The sequence below is a fragment of the Elgaria multicarinata genome, chromosome 8 (assembly GCF_023053635.1).
Source record: "Elgaria multicarinata webbii isolate HBS135686 ecotype San Diego chromosome 8, rElgMul1.1.pri, whole genome shotgun sequence".
Taxonomy (NCBI): Eukaryota; Metazoa; Chordata; class Lepidosauria; order Squamata; family Anguidae; genus Elgaria; species Elgaria multicarinata.
In genome coordinates, this window is record NC_086178.1 from 89196827 (window position 1) to 89221497 (window position 24671).

Below are 24671 nucleotides of genomic sequence, written 5' to 3' on the forward strand. Positions count from 1 at the left end.
ATGAGTAGAGGTAGCTTTGCTCCTTATACCAGGTCAGACAGTTTGTCTGTTTAGCCTAGTATTGTCTACTCTGAGTGGCAGAAGACTGCAATCTCTGGCAGAGGCTTTTTCCATCTACCTTCTACTGGATCCTTTTTGATGGAATGTGCCAGGGATGGAACCGGGTCTCTTCTGCATGTACAGCATGTGCTCTGAACAGGTCCCTCCCCAAGTGTATTTTGGCTCATGGTTACATTGCATCATTTGATAACTCTTGATACACAGCTACTGATGAAGGTGAAAGTTGAAACATCCAGCTTAAAATATATTTTAATACTCTGTTTTTAGTCTTTCTATCTTTCAGATAGATTGATAGCTTTTTTAAAAAGAAATAATAGGATGCAATCCTATGTGTGTTCAGACAGAAAAATGTCCTACAGCTTCCAGCATTCCCCATCCACTAGCCATGCTGTCTGGGAAATTCTGGGAATTGTGGGACTTTTTTCTGCCTAAATATGCATAGGATTGTGCCCTTAAATGTCTTCACCTTCCCTCACTGAATGAATGAATGAATGAATGAATTTCTCACAGGTAGTCATAACCATCAGCACCCAGAACTGTTGTTTTAAATGGATACTGTTGTTTTATACTGTTGTTTTTATGTTTCTGATGGTTTTTAAATTTTGTATACTTTTTTAATGTTTATTGTTTTTAACTTTTGTAAACCGCCCAGAGAGCTTTGGCTATGGGGCGTTATATAAATGTAATAAATAAATAAATGACATGATTACGTTAAGCACGTATGACATGCTGTGGATTAGTGCACAGCATGATGATGATGATGATAATGTCATAGCACCCAATATATGAAACTAGATGCTACCAGAAAGAGAGAGAATGAGACATGGAAGACCAGCGTCTCCCTGTTCCTTGACACTTCTATAGTTCATCCGTAAGGCACGAATGTTCATTTTGCAACACCTTCGTAGCTCCCCAGTCAATCTAAGAGTCAAAACGGAACATAGCACAACCCTTACGCCCCACTCTTTAATGGTAAATCAAAATAATCACATTATAGTATGGGGTGGGGGCGGGGAATCCCTTCAAGAAATTAGAATCAAGAATTGGAATTTATGTCTCAACTCCTACTGTTTTGCATACAGATTAGCTAATGGCGTGTTTTTTATAATAGGACCACAGAAGAGTGGTCCAATTCCGAGTTCTTGTAGCAGTAAGAATGCAAATGTCAGCCTGCACAGATGGCAACTCCACAATGTTAAATTTTATACTTGCCCTTTATTACCCAAGTTTAAATGAAGACGCTAATGCCCATAGGACTTCCATTGGCTAAATAAATAGCCCTGCTGTTTCACAGCCTCCCAGTTTCCAGAGGGAGTCAGTGATAAAAACCATAAATATCCTTTTAAAGAAAAACAGGATGGTGAGATACCAGCTGCATTGCCATTTAACCAGACAATGAACTACAATCCTAATTATTTTCATGTAAATCAAAACAAGCGATACAAATCCCAACAGCAATTGACTTGGTAAACCGGAATGCACAATGTTGCCCAATGTGTGTATACACAATCAAGAATAAAATGTTGTTATCCTAAGGCAGTAATCATAAAGCTAGTGTTCTAAGATGATTCTGCAACATCATTTTTCTAGCCATCTTGGTTCATTCGCTTGGAGACTAAATGTGGTATAGTGTTGGGCATAGATTGAGGTGACTTGGTACAGGTACCCATTGATTACAAGATCTGGTTTGGGTCCCAATTCGGTATTTTGGGAAATAGCCCAATTTCACTCAGATAAATACGGAGGCCACCAGCTCGACTCAGATCCAAATCTGAATCCTGATTCAGAAATCCAAATTGCCACACTTCCAGTTGTGCATCATTGGAAAGCAGCAAACAGCTATAACTTTTCTGTTTGTCAGAATTAGATGACATTTGTACTTGCACTACAGTAGTGCTTTATGAGGCGATTACATCTGCCAACTTTCAGAAAAAATACAGTAGGTACCAGGGGTTTTGTGCCATGTGTCTTTATATGTTGGGTTTTTTTTTTAAGGGAATGGCCTATCTTTGGGTCCCCTTGGCTATAAGTTAGACCCAGGCTATGGGGCCTTTCTGTCCTCGCCTCTCACTGCTGCATTCTCCACCACCCATGCTCTGTAGCCCTCACTAATAAAGAGGTATTAACACAGTGAATTTTCTCTTTCCATGGGGCATTAAACTAGGGGCTCATCTACACCAAGCAGGATATTCCACTATGAAAGTGGTATGAAAGTGGTATATAAAAGGCAGGAGCCACACTACTGCTTCATAGCAGTATTGAAGTGCACTGCAAGAGCTACACTACTGCTTTTTAGTGGTACTGAAGTGTTCTGACAACTGTTGGGGCCCATGACACATCTACACCGAGCAGGATATAGCACTATGAAAGAGGTATGAAAGCAATACATGTCATGTGTCAATGGGCCCCAACAGTTGTCAGTGCACTTCAATAAAGCAGTCGTGTGGCTCCTGCCTTTTATATACCGCTTTCACAGTGGAATATCTTGCTTGATGAGCCCTAAGAGGGGAATAAATCTACACCTTCTCTGGGCATTTCTGCTGGCTTTACCAAGTTGGAAGAGGATTAATCTGTCTCCTCCAAGTTTGAAATTATTTCGCACAAAGACGCTGTGCAAAAAGGATCTTGCATGTCCTGCACCGTTCAAAACTGATGCTGGAGTTTGCTCTGGCATCTCATCTGACATCTAATTATAGCTTCCATTCATGGAAAGGTCCTGCAAAAGCATGACATCATGAAGTCATAAGAAGCACAAGGATAAAAAAGAAAGAAAGAAATGAATGTTTAAGCCAAAATGGGAGAAAGATGTTGCATTCGCTGTCAAAGACAGTGACTCCTTGTGCCTTTTCTACAATGCATCACTCACTCAGAACAAAGCAAGCAATTTGAAATGCTACTATGAAACAAATCACAAAGATGATTCCCCAGAACACCTTCCTGGATCAGAGTTAAGGAGAGACTAACTACGTGAATATTTATTGTGTGTAGAAAGGAGTACCTGCCTTGCATGCAGAAGGTCCCAGTTTCCATGCCCGACATCCCCAGGTAGGGCTGGAAAAAATCCTGCCTCAATCCATGGAGAGCCACTGCCAGTCAGTGTCAACAATACCAGGCTATGATGGTCTCACTTTGTTACAAAGTAGCTCTCTTGTGAGCAAACAGTACTGACTCTGTTTTGAGGCAGCCAAAAGGCCAAGGTGTCTTTAGAGGTGTACAAAATTATACATGGTGTGGAGAATGTGGATAGGGAGACATTTTTCTCCCTCTCTCAAAATACTAGAACCCGGGGTCATCCCATGAAGCTGATGGGTGTGAGATTCAGGACAAATAAAAAGAAGTACTTTTCACACAGCGCATAGTTAAATTATGGAACTCACTTCCACAAGAAGTAGTGATGGCCACCCATTTGGATGGCTTTAAAAGGGGGTTGGATAAATTCCTGGAGGCAAAGGCTATCAATGGCTACTAGCCCTGATGGTTGTGTGCTATCTCCAGTATCTGAGGCAGTAAGCCTGTGTGCACCAGTTGCTGGAGAACATGGGTGGGAGGGTGCTGTTGCACTGTGTCCTGCTTTGTTGATCCCTGGTTCACAGCTGGCTGGTCACTGTGTGAACAAAGTGTTGGACTAGATGGACCCTCTGTGTGATCCAGCATCAGGGCACTTCTTATGTTCTTATCCCCACCTTCTGCAAAGGTGGGAGAAAGGCACAAATTTGGGGCTCAGAACCATCATGGAAGGCTAGATCAAGCAATCCAGTTTCTAATAGACTTTCTGAAATGCATTCCCTAAAGCAAAGGTGAGGGTAAGATGGTGCAGAACATGAATGCTGAATAGCAAGAGAGATGTCTGGTAATGCACCTAATCAACTACCTGCGATGTGTTCCGATTATTGAAACCCAACCTGGACACCTGTCTTTAAGACAGTCATTAATATGTAAAGCCATCTTTTGTTAAAACAATAAGAGATAATAAGTGGAACTTTTGTTTCCGGCAAGACAGCAAGCACCCTCTTTTGTTATACAGGATGAGAGGCCAGCTCAGTCTTTCTCCCATAGCAGTTAGCACCATTTCCAGTGCCTATGAACAGTGTCTGGTACACTGAAGTTCTGATGATTTTTTTTTCTAAATGTACAAATCTAAAACATGCATATTTTCATCCTAAAATATGCATTTTAAAACATTTTTTGAACTAAGAACTGCATTGTAAAATCTGGAGAAGGGGAAAATTCGAAGGATGATTATTTCCCAGCCTGCATTAGTCTGGGGTTACAGGTCAGGTCCTTTTGTATAAGAATTCACAATGATCAAATCCTCAAGCATCACTAGACTCTATCTTTTATCAACATTTTTTTTCAAAATATTGTCTGTAAATCACCGATTATGACATCAATTCATCAACAATAGTAGCACTCATCAAACTTCAACATTTTGTTTTGCAGGCATAATGTGTCATTTGAGGTTCTGCAGCCCTGCTCTTTTGCACAGAATGAGTCATCTCATCACCACCAGGAGGAGTCAGAGTGAAAACAGAATCGTGATGGGGAGGGGGGATTTCATTTTCAGACCAAGAGAGAAGACTGCAGCCAAATGACACCACTGAAGATCACATCTGGAGATGGTCCAAAAGTTAATGCAAACCAAACTGAAAAGCTGACAATCTGGCCAAACTTGTTAAGTGTTTTCTGAAGTCTGCGTTAGGGTCACCTGGCAGATGCCGTTTCCTGCCTGCCTGAAATGCCTCCCATTCAATTAGCCATTTCTCAGGACAAGGAGTCACGGCTATAATAGGCAATTTAACTGCAGAGAACTGCCAAAGAACAGGCAGCTGTAAAGACATCCTGCAAAAAGGGGGGGGTGGAGGGGGGGGAAACAGTTCCAGCTGGAGAAGAGGCTCACGCCTAAAAGAATATTGGATGGTGAAAAATAAATGCAATGTTGTGATATGTACATTTCCTTGTACAGTTCTCTTTAAAGGTGTACCTATGCAAGTGCAACAGTTCCTGTCTTACAGGTAATCATATGACTTCAGGCACATTAGACATGGCAGTGCATAGAGAGCATCCTGTGCCACAAATGTAGTTAAAATGGAACCCTGGATGTCGCTGCCGGTCAATAAGAATTCCACTAAAAATATTAGTTGCAGAAAGGATATAATGACCTGACTTCTTTTTACTGTGACCCAGGAACTTTCAGAATGATGTGTGTGTGGAACAACCTGAAGTTCTACTTATCTCCATGTGTATCTACCCATGTGTATCTCCATGTGTATTGTCAGATCAGCAGTGAGGGCATTGTATATGTACTCTTGCCAACTGAAGTGAGGCAGGAGGCTATCAGAGTAGGGCCTATTAAAGCCCTACATGGTTTGGGTCCAGGCTACCTGCAGGATCGCCTTCTCCCATACAGTCTGCCCCACACACTCAGGTCCTCTGGGAAGAATCTACTTCAGTCTGCCAAAATTAGGCTGAGAGGTATTACCCAGAGGACCTTCTCTTCTGCCGGTCCCAGACCGTGGAATGGCCTGCCGGAGGAGACTCGTCAACTTAACAGTCTTTTAGCATTTAGGAAAGCTACAAAGACTGATCTATTCCGGCAGGCCTGTCCAGTGGAATTTTAGGATGTGTTAATAATGTATACTATGTTTTTAATTCAGTTTTATGTATTTTATACTTACTGTTGTTCCCTGCCTTGATCCAAACGGAGAGGCAGGAAAGAAATTATTATTATTATTATTATTATTATTATTATTATTATTATTATTATTATTATTATTATTTCTATGGTGGTACCCTAATTGTGGAATGCTCTACCCAGGGAAGCTCACCTGACACCTAATTCATTGTCTTTTCAGCACCAAGCAAAGACCTTCCCCCCCCCCACGCCGCACAACCTTGTTAGATACAATTCTAATCATGTTGTTTTATGCTGCTTTTCTGATTTTGTGGCCTTTTAGTTTATTATTGGGAAGGGGTGTATTTATATTTTAATTATTTTCTTCTTTTTGAAAGCTGTCCTGGAAGTATGATTAAAGGGGGAATATAAGAATATTTAAACTATTATGCAATGTATAACACAGCTATTTCCACAGCCTGGTCTATATTTGCAGTAGAATAAGGTGCTAGAATGTAGGCACGCATGAGAAATTCATTTCAGTTTGTTTTTTTCCCCAGGATTGACCTAATTTGCACCTTCTGGATCTGATGGCAGTCTTGCGCACAATCTGAAGTCAAAGTCTGTACATTCTGGAACTTGAAAAGTGATTCATGAACCAAAAACAAACAAACAATCAAAAATGGGTTCAACAATATGCATCTGCACATGACAAAATGCATGCTTTTGAACAACGCACACTAACACACCTTAATCAATGGGAGAAGAATGTGTACTTTTTTTAAAAAAAAAATACACACAATTGATCTGTACATTTGGGAAAGTATGCACGATTTTTCATTTGAAAAGAAAAAAAATACACCAAGATCACAATCTGATATGAAGACAAATCAGATGGAGTTTCGAAGTGGAATTCGGAGAACCTCAATGAGTTCTAGTTTTGCTGATTTGCACAGACATTGGGGGTGAATCCTGAAGTGATCAAAAGAACTATATAACGTCACAAGACAGGTAAAGAATTGCATTACTGAATTCTTCCAAATGGAACAAGAGAAAGAAAGAAAGAAAACCTCCTGTAAGTAAAAACATGAAGTATAAGAAAAGGTTGAGCTACACCTTTTACCCTGGCATGCTATTTTTGTTTTCCTTGCAGTGAGATTTTTTTAAAATGAGAAAGCATTAAAAAAATAAGATCCACCCACCCCCTCCTGAAGGGGAACAGCCTACTCTACCACCAAAGGATTTGACATCCTCATTGTTTCTACCCTCCTTTCACACTTAGGGCGTGTCTACACTGGGGAGGAAGATCTCGCGATATGCTGATCGCGAAATCCTCCCCTTTGTCTATGTGTGGCGCATGATGTCCAGGGAGGAAGGAGGATGTCGCGGCCACCATTTTTAAAAAATTGAAGATGAGTGCACAAGCGCTCCAACAAAAAGGTCAGTTTTTTTAAAAAAAAATATCCCACTCACCCCACCCCACCCCCGATGGACATGGAGTGTCTAAAGGGCTCTGTGCCCCATGCCCAGCTCCAGGCCCCTCATGTTTACTTATAAGGAGCCGGGACAAAACCAGGACGGCCACCCTCACCTCTCAGTGTTGGGATCGTCTCAGGACGATCCCAACAATGTGGGGGGAAATCAGACTAAAGGCCATCCCGGTTATCCTGGGGAAATGGAGGGATCATCTCTCCCTGCCCTGGGTTCCCCTGTGCATCATGTGGATGCATAGGGATGATCCCGGGGCGATCTCCGGGATAAGGCATGGTGTAGACATGCCCCTAGACTCAAAACATGATGGTTAAAGCAGAGCCATGTCTGCTGACCCTGTATCCTGATATAATATGCCCTGTCCCTGATGTCAACCTGATGGGATGCTTGTAAAGGAGAGCTGCCCCCTGTACAGTTCCCCTATGCAGACATTCTGATGAATGCATAGACAATGGGGGTGAAGGCAGCTGGCGCGATGCTGATCTGCCTTCCACATGCTGAGTTTACACACAGAGGGAAGCTGTGAACCGATCTATTCCACTACATGGGCAAGCCAGGCTCACGCGCAGCAAGATCAGGTGTTCTCAACAGCTGTGCTACTTATGGCACTAGACAGGTATTTTCGCATTTTATACTTGCTTAAAAATTTCATAACTGTAATATTTGCTGCAATTTAGCTAGAGATGATTTCCAGATGCAAGAATTATCATCACAAGCCGACCTATGTCAAAAGCGGGAATTAGATTAACACCCAATAATCTAGGATTTGTGTCAATCCCTTGGTGTTACAAAAATGGGCTGAAAGGTACATTTTTGTTTTGCAAAGTTGGCGATTTCATTTATTACTCTGTGTGTGTGCAATGCTGTGCAGATTGCTCAATAAACTTCCTTGTTTATACAGCTTGTGCGTCCAGCTCTCCACTCAGCAGGGGATATCACCAGCTTGTTAACATTAATTCTGTCTTCCAGTTTGGCCACTATAATTTTGTACAGGTCTATTAAAATAAAAGAGGGGGTTAAGAACAATGAAGAATTCTTTATTTATTTTATGGACAGAAACTTGATTTTTTTTTAATACTGAGTATGTATGTATGTACGTATGTATTCCATTTCTATACCACCCATTAGTTGAAGCTTTCTGATTGGTTAACAAGAAAATCTTAAAACCATAAAATACAATAACACAGTAAAACAGAATATAAAGCCATACATTAAAAACAGAATAAAACTATAGTAAAAGCCAGCAGCAGTGCAAAGAAGTAAAAAATATACTAACACTTCTCTATACTATACTTCTATAGTATACTTCTATACTAATCTCTTCATTGGCTTCCAATTCACTTCAGAATCCAATATAAACTTCTTCTGTTGACCTTCAAAGCTTTTCACGGTCTAGCTCCTTCCTATCTCTCCTCTCTCATCTCACACTATTGCCCCGCTCGTGCTCTTTGTTCCTCTGATGCCATGTTTCTCACCTGCCCAAGGGTCTCTACTTCCCTTGCTCGGCTTCATCCATTTTCTTCTGCTGCCCCTTACACCTGGAACACTCTTCCAGAACATCTGAGATCCACAAGTTCAATCGCAGCTTTTAAAGCTCAGCTAAAAACTTTTCTTTTTCCTAAAGCTTTTAAAACCTGATGTTGTTTGGACTCTATACTGTTAGTTTTACCCTACCCTGTGCCTGTTTGCATTCTCTTCCCCTCCTTATTGCTTTACTATGATTTTATTAGAATGTAAGCCTATGCGGCAGGGTCTTGCTATTTACTGTTTTACTCTGTACAGCACCATGTACATTGATGGTGCTATATAAAATAATAATAATAATAATAATAATAATAATAATAATAATAATAATAATACCACCATTTTTAAAACTGAAGGGCTAAAAAACCAGAAAAAATAAAAAGGTCTTCCCTGGTGTAGAAAAGACCACAATGTAGGCCCCAGGTGAGCTTTCCTCAGGAGCTCATTCCACAACTGGGGTGCCACCACTGGATCAAACCAAAGTATTTTTAAAGTCACATTGACTTATATAAGAAAGATTTAAACAGGTGCTTAACTATCCCACTGAAGTCAACTCTTCCAGGCAAAGTTGAAGGGCTTGCCCTTGCCTGGATTATGCATTGTGTTTCATGTATTTATCAAACCAGAAATAACTAGAAACTAGAAACTTTCAGTGTAGATGTGCACACATTACAATATAATTGCTTACAAGTTACGTGGACAGATGCAGCATAAGACAAAGGGTCCCTATACCTGTGGATGGAGTAGGGTTGTGCCCCAACCAGAACGAGAGTAGAAATATGGCTTCCATATGGAATATTCCGAGGACCATGTGCATTCTGTCAGGCTCCAGGCATGTTCTGAAATACATGGGATATGGCCATGGTGTGGTTCCCCCGGTGCAACAGAGTCCCAGAGCATATGAGGTGAGGCTTCATGTCTCACATGCCACTTATGTCATATATGCATAAAGTCCCCAATGAGGGTCCCACTGAGCAGAATGTGCAGGAGGGCCCCCAAACAGAGCAGGACTGGCTTGCAGCATTGGGAAGGCAACGAGGGAACCAACATTGCATTCAAAGAGGGGCCTCTCTGTAAGACCTTTAAGGCACAGTGCTATGAATCTTTAGAGAAAACATGGGCCTTCAACTCCCTGGCTGGGGAATGCTGGGAATTGTAGGACTTTTGTCTGTCTAAACTTGCATAGGATTGTGTCTTTAAAGTCAGACTCCTACAACACATAAAAGAGCAGTCGGATCACCAGCCATTGGCAAGACAAAGAAGGCTCCAGAGCATACAACATGAAGCCTAGAAAGGCCCAGGGAATACTACTCCCAACTCCCATGTATTTCTGGAATGTGTTTAGCACAAGGCTGGGTAACTTGTGGCCATCCCAATGTTTTTGTTCTACCACTCCCATCATCCCTCACCATTGTCTCTGCAGGCTAGGTCTGATGGAAGTTGTAGGACAGAGCTACGAATTTAAGAACTCAATGCAGAACTCTTAACGCATTTTGTTCAGTGCTAATGGTGATCAACTTTTAAATAAAGGAATGTACTCGAGAGGACAATTTTCATTTTTATCCTTGTTAAAATTTATTTTTATTATTATAGTATTGTTATGGAAAATAACTGATTTCCCACTATTCCCTTCACCCATATCTTCTCTCCCCTCCTTCTTCCAAGATCCCTCATTTCCCTGCCCCAAAATGCCATCCTTGGGTGATTTCTAAGTGATTTAGATGAGTAGAATAGACCCTCTACTCCCTGGTAGGGGAGAAAAGGTCACTTACTCAGGTGTAAGGGGTTGGCCCTAGCCTCTGGTTAAATCACCAGGCGCTCGCTTGTGCAGACACATGCCTTTTCCTTTCTCCACGGCTCAGGGGGGAACCAGGGAGGGAGTGGTGGACGGGGATTAGTTAAAGACAATGGAATACGTGGCAGGAATGTCCCAGGATTCATTGCTAAGGGAATCATGTGATAATGAAGTTTTGCAAGGTCAACAGGGTCTCTCCCTATCTAAGCATGTATGGTGATGCTAAAGGTGACATTTGGGCTGGTAGCCAATTGTAAGGGTAGGATGTTTTCCCCTCTGTATAAAACTAAGAGTTAATCTCTGTTCGTGACCTTCCCTCTCCCATTTGATCTGAGGGGAGGACCTTTGTGCAAAGAAGATTCCTTGGTATCTGGAGTGGAAAATAAACCTTCCTTTTGAAAACTGCATCTGGATGCCTTTTCATTGATTTAGTGTAATTGGGTTGTAATCCACAGTTTTTGTAACAGTATATATTACTATTTGGCCTTTCCTTAGGAAAAAAACACTCAATTTAAGCTACAGTCCTATGCATGCTTAGACAAACATGTCTGGCTGGGAGTTGTAGGACTTTTCTTAGCCTAAGCATACATAGGAGTGTGCTCTTAAAGGAATATTTTAAGAAAATGTGTGCAGTATCAATAACCAAACCATATGTTTTTACATTTAAAAAGCTATTCATTCTTCAGTATAATCACAAATTTTTCTTCTTTTAATATAGTTCCCTTTGTTTTTTCAGTAAATTAAAAAAAACACTCTTCAAAATGAGCCATTTATCTTCCAAGTTAAATCTGCAAAAGCTGTAATTTTATTGTAGCATTTTTGCATATAAATGTTCTGGTTTCAGAACCAATTGTGAAGAACAGTTTTGGTTTTTTTAACTGAAGACAATATTCTTGCTGCTTTCAAGTTCCCAGAACATCATTATCATTCATTATTTTACCAGCATTAAACATAGGACATGTCTACACCAGCCATTTATCCCGGGCTGGTCACGTGGTCATCACTGTGCATCCCAGGCCTTAGCTAGACCTAAGGATTATCCTAGGCAAATAGAGGGGTCGTCCTGCCTGCTTCTGAGATTTTGTGCGTCATTTGGATGTACAGGGATGATCCTGGGACAATCCTGGGATATAGGCCTGGTCTAGCCATGGCCCCAGTGATGCACAGGGTCATCCCAGGGTCATCCAGGGACAACCAGGGTCATCCAGGGACAACCACACACTTTTCCCAGGATAACTGGGAATGCAGTTTTCCCTATTTTTACAGCGGTCCCAGACATCCCTGAGGTCCACAGCTGGTATCGCGCAGGCTCCCAGGTCATCCCTCCTCCCTGTGAGTAGTGGGACTCCTCAAACAGGTACAGAGCTGTGTGAGGGCCTCTGTGCCAATTGGGGGTGGGGTGCAGCATTTTTACCATCCCTGTGACAGCTCTTAGCAGTCTTTGGCAGGGGTTGTTCCTTTTTTAAAAAAAACAACACATACTTTTGGTGCAGGAGTGCACCCGCACCATTGCGCAAACATTGTGTGTTGGTGTTTAAAAATAACACTGCGCCAGAACGTCCCACTTCCCTTCTGGGATGACTCACTTCCTTTTAGACCTTGGGGGGACGATCCCGGGAGCAGAAAAGCCTGTGATCATCCCTCCCCAACGCTGGAAGGCCTGCAGGTACAGACATGCCCATACTTTCCACAAAGTAGTGCTTGCATGCAGTAGTGTAGTAATACAGTTTGAAGTACAAGTGCTCCTCATAACCACCCCCTTAGCTATGCCCCCAAGAAGATTCCATCCCATGGGTGGCTGCAAGAATTTCTCCAGGTTGGGGAAGTATAGACATAAAAAGATAATAAATAGATATCTAAACAGATAAAACCAGCTTTTTATATTGCATGGCAGTGGGGAGGGGAACCTAGATTGCGTCCTTCAGGGTACTGTAATATTCTCTCTCTGCAAAAAGTTGCAATTGCTCTAAAAATGTTTAATATTATCTAACATTAACAGTGAGTTCTCACTTCAAGCAGGCCCAAAGGTATAGACCTATATAAGCTGCATGTCTCTAAGGCTTCTGCATTTAAAAAAATAAACAATACCAATTCTTTTCTTTTCAAAGGGAGACATGTGCCTATCCTTCCCCTCCTCCCTTTCTTTTTCAACTATAGGTAACAGGCCTTGAAGACAGAGCTCCGACCTTGGAGGAGGAGATCTGATCTTGGATTCTCCCATCCTGGTCCTTGTAGATCTTTCCGCGATAATGCCCTCTCCGATGTCAGAAAGAGCGAAAGTGGGGAGGATCAGGAGGTACAAATTAAAGACATCATCTGGACCCCTTGTAAAATTCTGTGAATGAAGCAGTGCAATTGCACAATACAAGCCCAATCTAGAAGCAGCCCAACTGTCCAAGGGGGACAGTACACCACCCTTTTATTGCAGGATTGTAGCCCAGTCATCGCTAAAGGAGCACATGACGTTCACCTGCTGTGATCTCCGTTCCACCTCTCATTTATGCCGGAATATCCCTGACTGCTTTTGTTGTGTTTTTCCAGGCTCTCCCACTTCCATTCCGAAGGATGTGTGCGATATGCCCCACCTTTGTGATGTTGCTGTTCATCACGAGTTGGGGGCTCAGCAAACAGCCAATCAGCTGTGAGGGGCGTGCCCATGGGTATCAGAGATGTGCAGGAGTGGACCTGTCCACCATTTCTGCCACATATTTTGGATGGGTATTGGCGTTTTTCATTAGTGAGTGTTTTGGTTTTGGGGGGGGTTTAAATACAACCATAGCTCTGCGCAGAAGGGCATATTCGATGGAGTTTGTATGCCCCCATATGTTCCTGCATGTCTGCGCATGTGCGCATGACTCATAAAAAACCCTCTGCCCCGTAGACAGGTGTGACGTGGCACTTCACAATGCTGGCAAGAGCAGTTGTACACAACATCTGGCTAGCACCGCCTACTTCTACCAATACACATGGAACACACGTGCTCCCACAATGGCATTCCTGTAATTGCAGTAAATATCACTCACGTGGACACCGTAAGTGGCGATCGCAGGATCAGGGAACATGCGGAAGCATTCTTCTTCTGTAGCAAAAGGTCTGGAGGTGTAGATTAGCCTCAAATCTTGCTCCATTTACTAATGCACATATATGATTTTTGTCTCCTCTGATTCCAAGTATTATATTTGTACTATGAGAGTGCTGTCATTTTGCCTTTGAAGGAACTGGCTTGAAAATCGTTTTAAATATTTCTCCTGGAAAAAAAAAAAGCACTGTGATCTAATAAATCAGACATGACCTTGGAGAGCAGAGACCTTCTGCAACACTAGAAAATCTCAGGCCCTCTCTGCTTTCTCAATTGGAAAATTAGGATAACAGTTACAAGCCTCGGAAGGGGGAAGATAAAATATTTATGCCACAGTTTAAACAGCAACTATCTTAAATAGCGCGGCAGTATTGGGGAGAGGAGAGAACAAAAGTAAAAAGAGGAGCAAAGCTTTAGCTGAAGCTCCTATGAGCACCAATGAAAAAGAAATGCAGGGGGGGATCATTTATGTCAAGCGGCGAATAAGCAGGAATGTATTAAGTATTACATAATATAGTATTAAGTACTATATAGGCATTGAAAATGAAAATAAGTGAATGCTAGACTTCATACGGCTGCAACAGAGAACGTTAGATGCTTTTACGAGCACCGTTGAAGGCTCTGCAGTCAAACTGAACAGCCCCAGAGTACATCTGAAAAGGGGAAGTTTAGACTCTTCTGCTGAGTTTTTGTGCAGCATCGGAATGGTTCTTTCAGACACTTTTCCTTCTGCTCTGAAAATTGTATCTATGACATATGTACAAAACGACAATCCTGTGTGTTAGTCCTGTGTGTGGTGGCTGAATGGGACTGCATCCATCGCCTCCATCATGCATGCAGTGAGAGCATAGACCGCTCTAAAGGGGCTTCTGAGCATGAGTAGCTGCTCATGCATAGGTGCTCCTTTTGATCACGGTAGGGATGTTGAAGGAATCTATCCAGGGGTTTGAGCTCGCTGAACTTTCATCAGGTCCACCTCCCAAACTTCAGTTCTCTTCCCCACAACCTGGTCAGATCCAATCTGCATTTTCCAGGTTTTTTTTTAAAAAAAAACTTTCCATAAATAGAAAGTTGCGCAAATCACATCTGCAATATGCAGAACTTGCACAGATTCTAGCAGTAATTTGCATAATTTGTGCTTTTTCTCTTAACCCTCCCTCTGAAATGACACGCCATAGGAGTTGCACTTGCCCTGACCTATAGTGGCTTTCAAAATGGGCTATCAGATTATCGTTCCATGTATTTGCTTGGGTCTCTGTAAATGTGGTGCCTAGGCTACAGGTTGGAGCATACTGGAGATACATTTGACAGAGGGCAAATGCTGTCTTGCCGGAAGCATGGCAAGCCATCTCCATACCAACCCACAACGTTTAGGATGTTCAAATCCTTGCCATCGCATTGTGAGTCACAAATCTCCACGCTCCATCTTTGTGCTGGCATGGGCTGATGGAGGCATGGAGATGCACAATGTAAGGGGCAGAGCTCCATTGGATGAGTAGTTCTCAATTTTATGGGTGAAAGGGAGGGTGCCTTAAGCAGTATTGACATGGTAATTGTAATATATCCTCTAGCCTTGGAGCCCAGAGCTACTGAGATTCCATTACTTCTCTAAGAACTGCAGAAAGGGGAATTTGGTATTCCAGAAGTTATTGAAAACAAACTAACAGAGGGAAAGCAACATCCCCCCCAACTAAAGCCAGACACAACACAATGATATGAGATGCTGTCACAAAACCTTATGGTACCTTTGTAAACTTGATCCACTGCAGCCATAAAGTCAAACAATTATTATACAAAAACAACAGTTACAACAATGCAAAGTGGTCAATCATACATTCAGCATGACAACTTTATTACAGCGCTCAAGCAAGATTGTAAGAGCAACAAGAAGCACGCATTATTTTTACAGAAAAGGGGTACTAGCAGACAAGATTAATATATCAAGACCTTTTATTAGAAACAATAATCACATTCAGCGGCTGTAAACATATATACCAGCAAGACTCCAGCAACACATCATAACCTAGAATGACAACTTAATGTTTAGGTAGAATTAAAGAAGCCTCGTGACAACCATGTACAAAGGTTTTTCTTTTCTCTTATAAAGCAAGCCTTGTCACCAGTTGTTTGCATGTATCAATGATTATCTGTTTCTCAGAGACTCTAGGACCCTTAGGAAATTGAAATTACCTTTCTTCTCTGGCTCTTCTCAAAGACAATAACTTTAACGCCAGCAAACAAATCCCCTTCAGGTTAGCTTCATATGGTCCAAAGTGACTTGTTCTCTGATGCCCCAGGGAGGACTAGATCCAACATTCTTAATCTAAAGACAATTTTGATTAAGCATTAAGAGAAACTCTTGATGGTAAAAGCGGTTCACCAATGAGATCCATTGGTGCTCTCCCTCACAGGAGATCTTCAAACAGAGACTGGACAACCATTCATTGGGAATGTTCCAGTTTTTTTATTTCCTGCATTGAGCACTGGGTTGGGCAAGATGGCTACAGCGCCCCTTTCAACTCTATAATTCTGTGACCCTGCCCATAGTGAGTTTGGAGCCTGCTTAAAGTTAACTTCCTAGTCTGTAAGATGGTGCTTGCTAAGTATGTGTGATGGCTCCAGAACACTAGAATGATCACCCTCAGCTGTCCAGTACCTTCCTATTCACATTTTTATCTGTAGGCAGCCATATTGATCCATACCCTATAGGAGTATTGTAGCTCTCTAAGTATGTTTTATTCTCTGTGCTGGTGTTACATTATATTATGAAATGTTGTATTGTTTGTTCCATGTGTATATGTTTTTAATCAAATTGTTTATACTGCACCTAGGGACCAATAGCTGCATGTGAGAGCCAGTGGGGTGTAGTGGCTAGAGTGTTGGACTGGGTGACTTTGGGACAGTCTCAGAGTCTCAGCCCAACCTGCCTCACAGGTTTGTGGTTGTAAGGATAAAATGGAGAGGAGGAGGATTATGTACACCGCCTTGGGTTCCTGGGAGGAAAAAAGGTGGGATATAAATGCAATCAAACAAACATATGGGCGAATAAACAGATAACCAATTAAAAAGTGATAACTTAAGGTGTACATGCAGACATAGCAGAAACTGGTCATCTGCAGAAGGAGATGAGTAGAATTTTATTGTATCCATCTGAAATGTGGAGAAACAAGAGTAAGCATGAATAAATGGTGGAATATGCAAAACCTCTGTATAAGTTCAAAGGTGACAGTCCTCCTGTGCTTTGAGTAGTTATGTAGATGAGGGAACTTAGGCAGGTGCAACTTGTCCTTCAGGAGATATTCCCCTTTCTATCGAAAAGAACAGGAGCCCTGTCCTCCTATGTTTTATAGTTGTCTTTATTCTTGTATAAGTGTATGTGGCCCTGATTTGGATTGGAACGACAGAGCTCAGGTCTGGGGTGGGGTGTGGGATGTAAAACCTTCATCTGAAATGAAGATAATGAACCCATTATCTTCTGAAATTCTAGCCCCTCCATGAAGGGGGATAATCCCTCCCCTGAGTGGGGGAGGCAGATATGTGTGCTTACACAACAGTACGGAAAAGTAGCGCATGTTGCTACATTCTATGTGATTAGCAAAATGTTTTGTTTTGCTAATTCTTGATCTGTAATAACTCAGAAAGAGACTAGTATATGCAGGGCAACCCTGTCTATGGCTCATGTGTTAGTAGATAATCAGCTCCATTCCCTTAATCAACATTTTTCATCTAGCTCTTCCCCACTGCCTCCCCCCCCCATTTTGCACCTGTCTGTAGTTAGTGGACTGTGGCGTTCTAGTAAAAGAAAACACCAAAGTACTGTAGATCCCACAAGCTCGAAGTCTGTCCACTTCCATTCTAAAACCTTGGGTCATGTAGTCTGGCCTAATCCTAGATCTAGCTATAGATCTTTCTCAGTCACTACTCCCAAGATCTTTGAATGGTATATGTAAATATAAACAGAATCGTAGAATAGTAGGGTTGGAAGGGGCCTATAAGGCCATCGAGTCTAACTCCCTGCTCATTGCAGGAATCCACCTTAAAGTATATTTGAAAGATGGCTGTCCAGCTGCCTCTCGAATGCCTCTAGTGTGGGAGAGCCCACGACCTCCCTAGGTAACTGCTCCCATTGCAAAAATAAAAACCATAACAACCATCCAAAATATAAAACAAACAGTATAAAAGCATAATATAAAATACAATATAAAAACACAGCCAGGATAAAATCAGCAGCAATGCAGAAATTACTACAGATTTAAAATATAAACCAGGAACCAAAATAAGTAATATATATATAAACATACATTGAAGTTGCATTTGAGGACTGTGTAGGGCATCAGCGGCAGGTTTTGTTCTTTTCATGGCACAATCTTCAAATTGCTGCATAGGCCTCAAAGCAAATAGAAATATCCAAGTACATTCAAAGCTCTATTATCTATAAAAAGCAGCTAAAAGATTGTCTTCAAGTAAAACTCCAAGGCTGGATGGGTTCACTGGCCATTCTTTAAATTAAATATTGATTTACTTGTTGCAATCGTACTTTACATCCTTTGTCTTGCTCCAGCAAAAGGAAAAGTCTTAAGCACAGTGGACTCCTGCCCTATCCAGTTTTGTGACGATTAAAAGATTGACTCTTTCTGTATTGGGGTCATTTGTATTGGGGCTGTGATTTCCATCTTCCTTCCTTCCTTATGGGCACCAGTAGGGTGTCCATATGAAAAAGAGGACAGGGTTCCTGTACCTTTAACAGTAATGTAGAAAAGGGAATTTCAGCAGGTGTCAATTGAAGAGGGTGAAATTCCCTCTTCATCACAACAGTTAAAGCTGCAGAAGCTCTGGCCTCTTTTGTATCTGGCCACTCTACTATAGCTAGTGTAGCTTTCACTGTTGTGATGAAGAGGAAATTTCACCCTCTTCAATTGACACCTACTGAAATTCCCTTTTCCACTTTACTGTTAAAGATACAGGAGCCCTGTCCTCCTTTTCATATGGTTACCCTAGGCACCAGGACTTTTAATAGAGCAAAAGCAGGGGGATATGTGACAGCAATAGCAAAAACCATACCTGTTGAATTTTTGCTGACCTGCAGCTGTTCAAGGCCCAGGATACATGCCAAGAAAAAAAAGTGGGTAACCAGTAGGCATGTGCTCCACTCCGATTAGAATCGCAGAAGCAGGAGCGAATTGGCCTGCTCTGCCTTGCCCAGAGGCGGAGTAGAAGCGGACCGCGGACCCCTAAAAGCAAGGCGAAGAGAAGCGCCCATTTTTTGGAGCTCCTCTTTCAGGCGGACCGCTCCGATCGCCATCTTGAAACATTTCGCCCATAGATAACTGGGTTGTTTTTGAAGCTATCATTCTGAAAATTCTTGTGCTTAGACAGTCGTGGATGGGGGTCATTTTGAGACTACTCTCACCTCTCTGCGTCGTGCGGGTCGTGTGCTATATTTTTTAAAAAATCGGGTAAACGAACATTACAAACAGGGACAGCGCAGGTCAAACGGCGGTTTTCGCCCATAGGATTGCATTGCAGAAAAGAATCGGGGATAACTGGGTTGTTTTTTAAGCTATCGTTCTGAAAGTTCATGTGCTCAGAGAGTCGTGGATGGGGATCATTTTGAGACTACTCTCAGCTCTCTGTGTGGTGCGGGTCGCGCGCTAGAATTTTTTAAAAAGTAGGGTAAAGGCGGGAAAAAGATTACCTTTTCGATTGCTGAGGGGCAGAGTCAACTCCCGGTCATGATCACATGATCCCAAAGTTGGAGGAGGGGATAGGCAAAACGGGTAACTTGGGATTCTGGGAAACTTCTCTTTCTTAATCTGAATGGACTTTTCCCAGTGTTTTTTAAAACAGTAGCCCCACCAAATGCACAAACACAACTTGAAATCATATACTAAGCCAATAATAAGAGAGCACTGCTACCCACCCTAACTTTGGGGAACAACTGAAAAGATGTGGTGCAAGAGGATGAGCTCCCCTAGGGCATCCCATGTGGACGTGCCCTCACTCTCTCCTGTACTTGGAAGGCCATCAGAGCCTTCCAAAGAGAGTAACCCGGTGGAGCAATGCCTATCATGAGTTGAAGTGAGCGGTCTACTTCTCTTAGTGGTGGAGCGATGCCTATCATGAGTTGAACTGACAGCCTTGCTTCTTAAAAGACTGGTTGACCACCAGTCAAATTGGCAGCTGCTGCTTCCCCCTCCCCTGGGCACGTCCCCCTATTGCTGGTAAAAGACAGATATAGCCTTTTTTAAAAAGTTCTTCTTGTTGTTTATTAAGCAACACTGCTGCTTTTAATTCCGCCCCTCCTTCGTTTATTTATTTATTTATTTATTCCATTTTATATGCATTACTGGCTTATCCTTGGCTCACTTCCTTATGCCCCCAGAAATGTCTGCTGCCTGCCTGCCTGCCTTCCCTCTCTCCTCCCCTGCCTGCCTTGCAGGGATGTTGTGTGTGTGTGGCTTTGACTCAGGGGAGAAGTCCTTCCTGTGCTCACTTGGACTTTTGGAAGTTCCAAATCCATTTTTCAAGTGTGGAAGAAGATTCATAGGTTTATCTCTACTCCCCAATTCATGGCATGTTGGGATTTCCTTTGAAATGGCCCCATTGAGAGGTCTGCAGGTTTAAGCCCCACCAAAAAAACAGGGGATGATGGGACTGCCTTGAGTCTCGGTGTGCGGCATATGTATCCCTGGATAAGTTGTCATGGTGGTGAGTTTGAGGAGTTTTTTTAACGTGCAAATTGACGGAGCTATTGGAAAGGGGTGTGAATGGGTGTTGGATTTTCATAAATTCCCCAAAAATCAGGGGATGATGGGACTGCCTTGAGTCTTGGCATGCGTATGTATCCCTGGATAAGCTTTCATGGTGGCGAGTTTGAGGTTTCTAACGTGCAAATTGACGGAGCTATCGAAAGGGGTCTGAATGGGGTGCCCGATTTTCAAAAATTCCCCAAAAATCAGGGGATGATGGGATTTCCTTGAAACTTGGCATCCATGTGGACACGTGGATAAGCTTTCATGGTGGTGAGTTTGAGGTTTCTAACGTGCAAATTGACTGAGCTATCGAAAGGGGTGTGACTTAGGGTTATGGGTGGTGCGTTAGAGGTTAGAGCCCCGCCAAAAATCAGGGGATGATGGGACTGCCTTGAGTCTGGGCGTCCATGTGGACACATGGATAAGCTGTCATGGTGACGAGTTTGAGGTTTCTAACGTGCAAATTGACGGAGCTATGGAAAGGGGTCTGAATGGGGTGCCCGATTTTCATAAATTCCCCAAAAATCAGGGGATGATGGGATTGCCTTGAAACTTGGCGTGCGTGTGTATACGTCCATGAGGTGTCATGGTGCCAAACGTGAGGTTTCTAACTTGAACAGAAAAAAAGTTGTTTACTTTTTTAGCTTTCAATGCAACCCTATGGGGGGGAAAACGGAGCTCTGAGCGGAGCGGAAATGGGCGGAGCGGGGGCGGGGCGAAGCGGCCCGATCTGAAAATCGCGGATCTGGAAGTGAAGCGGAGCGGGGGGTCCATGCACACCCCTAGTAACCAGCCCTAATGTTAGAGTGGGTTTTTTCTTGGTCTTTGGGTCCAAGAACAATGAATCCACGCCTGAGATTGATCGTTTCACTAAAGTAATATTCTTTGTGATCAGGCCCTGTGCCTTAGGATGAGTGATTACTGTGTCAATTACTGGAACAAATTTTGCAGCATAGAATATGGACTAGATTGAAACAAAACAGAAAGGAAATTATACACGGCATCTGTAAACCCAGTGCACAAACTGCATCATAATGTGCCATGTTTTATTTGTTTATTCATATTTTCAGCCTATAAACAAAAAAAAAGGATTGTGGGGTTGGAATGATAAATGGAACCGGAATTTGGCGTAATGTAAACAGTTTTAAGAACACAAATAGCCATCTCTGTCAATTTTGTCTGGGTGAGCTCACCTGTTTAATCAGCTAACATCAATCATTGCAGAGGGTGTCATCACAGATCATTACTTCTGATCACCTCCCAGTTTGGATCTCGGGTGTGAGGATATTTGCCTTCAGAGTTGGGGGGAGCCAATGATCTATAGTGATTCATCATATGACGACTGGTCCTAAGCTGTTTCAATAAATGATAACAATATATATTTTAGGTGAGTAACATAACAAGAGAGCAGGAGCATGTCTATACGCTTGTTTACACCGCCGTAAATGCGATGCAGTTTTGAGTTTTAGGACACATGACATAGCTGCAAATGTGAAGCCATCCAGGGGAAACCCTGGAAACTCCACTCCAAAAATGTCAGGCATTTACCCCGACTTTTTGGCAGTGGAGGCAGCTCCGCAGCTCTAAAGAAGTAAACAAACATAAAAATGGGGGGAAGAGCAGAGGAATGTGCCATTCCTCCCCCTTTATTTTTTATTTTATTATCTATATCTGCGGAGCTCCACAGAAACAAATAATAAATATAAATGCAGGTGGGTGGAGAGGACCGGACAGCCTCCAATGCTGTTTGGTCTGCACTCCCTCTCGCATCTTCCTCTGGCTGCCTCGTTCCTTCCCCCCCATTTTTATTTTTAATCATATGAATCTGTGGAGCTCCGCATATAGAGCTTATTGAATTTAAACAAATGCGGAGGAATGGGCAGCCAGATGGAGGAGACTTTTCCCCCCGTATATGAATCTGCAGAGCTCCGCAGATAGGGCTCAATAAATTAAAAAAAGAGGAGGAGAATGGCCCCATTCCTTTTCTCCCCCCCCCCATTTCTTTTCTTTTTTTTTTTTTTTAATTTTCAAGAGACGCCGGGCAGGAAAAATCACACTGCCTTCCTTCCCATGCAGATACCAGGAAGGAAGGCAAGTGCGGGTGCAAGGCTTCTCCCGTCACCAAAGTGCCTCCTTAAAGATGGGGGGGCTCTCATCTTTCATTAGGGTTGCCAAGCCATGACTTGGAGATGGTCATGGCTTGAAACTGCCAAGAACATGGAAGGAAGCACCTATGGCTTCTCGTACCTCTTCCCCTGCACCCACCTGCTTTAGCAAGGAGGACTCCAGCAAAGGAAAGAGGAAGGTGACTGAAGGAATAGAGCAGGGATGGGTGTCTTATGGCCATCCAGACGCTGGCCTACAACTCCTATCTTTCCTCACCATTGCCTATGCTGGCTAGGGATGATGGGAGCTGTAGGCCAAAAAACCTGGAGAGTCATCAGTTGCTTTCTCTCTTTCTCTCTCTCTCTCTCTCTCTCACACACACACACACGTGAAAGAACAAGAGGAAACAAAGCCCTGACCAGGTTCCATCTGTCCTTCCCTTCCCAATTGGTGTAATTCTTTTTCTATGGATCAAAGCCTAGTATTTATTTATTCATGCACGTAGTTATTGATTAAACCATTAATATTCTGCCTTCCCCATCCAGGGGGAAGTATAATCAAGCATTACAGTATAGCCGGTATATATAATCTCAGTATAACCAAGATAAAAGCATCAAAATCTAAAACATTAATAGCAAAAATACTTCTAACAAACCCCAAATATCACATATCAAAATAGCACCAATAAAAGAACAACAACACCAGAAGAACATGGCAGAAAGCCTTTAGTCAGCAGTCAACTGACAGTTCCAAAAGATCTAGAAAAGCCATAATGGAGGAAGGTAGGCAGTGAGAAAGCCAAGCAGGCCTACCTAGAGAAGACAGTTCATAACAAAGGTAGCATGGCCTCTCCGAGTTACAGCTGAACTTCAATGATGGAGTATACAGAACAGGACCTCTTCTGTTGATCTCAGGGCTATCTTTAGGGTTGAGGGGGAACTTATCTAGAACTTGCAGGGAATATCAACAGCACTGTTCCAATCAGCGCTAGGTGGTTTGGTCTAGCCACCACGATGCCCCAGAGAGAATTACATCATGGAATTATGAATTTTAAAATAGTGCTCCTTGGAGTAGCAGCCCCCCCCCCAATTAAAATTATTGCCACAGGCCCAGAACAAATTAAGCCATGGGATCTGCTGGGGCCCTTGCAGTTGCCCAAGGATGCCAGGTGCTGGTACTGACCCTGGTATGGTTGTGAGTGTGCAGGGACAAATATATTGGATGAGGCAATCCTTAAAGTTTCCTGGTCCAAGGCCCCCTAGGGCTATAAAGAACTAGCATTTTGAAGTATTGTGACATTTTAGTAAGTGATCACTCATTCATACATGCCACTCATACATGTTGCAGCCATCAAGTAATGTGTAAACCAACCTTTACTTTAGCCCCCTTTGTTTGGGACTGTAATACTGAATAACTTTCTATTTCTAGGATAATTTATTTATTTTATTTATTTATTGCATTTCTATACTGCCCAATAGCCGAAGCTCTCTGGGCAGTTCACAAAATCAGAAATCAACTGGTTTCTGTGTCAATGTTAATTTTTCTCATTAACTTGACATAAAAATATCCAGCATGTACCAATCAAAGAAATCTGGATATTAGCTTTCTAACAAAATTTATCTAACTAAAACACATTTCTCTCTTTTTTTAAAAAAAGAAGAAGAAATCCCAACACTAAATTATATAATTAACTGGCAAAGTAAGCACAGGGACTAATGATCATATTATTTGAGTGGAATGAAGATCTATTTATCACATACCATGTCAGTTAAGAATAAAAAAAAGTTTTTGTGGTTCTATTCTGCATTATGGAAGTTTGTATTTTTCAAATCCTGTGAGTGTCTTTTGGGAAATATTAGCATCACTATTGAGAAAGCCCTATTTATTTTACCCTTCCAAAATTATATAATTGCCATTATACGCTATCATTACAAAAACACCATTTCACTTTCACAGGATAATGAAGTGAAGACAATGTGTATTGATCCATGCATACATCTTTAATAAAAGACTAACAATTTTCAGAATGCAGTTTCTTTACTGATTATGTTACTGCATCTTATTCTTGGCTGCTCTCTGAAATATAACTAATTCCACGTGATTTACACAAATTCTAGTACTAATTTTGAGTTGTGGGTAACTAGCATGATATGCTTTCATATCACATTGTATTTCACAGAGCACCCTTCGCCACATCACAGTAACTAGGTAAGCTGAAAAACACCGCCAAAATAAATTACATAATGCCCAGAG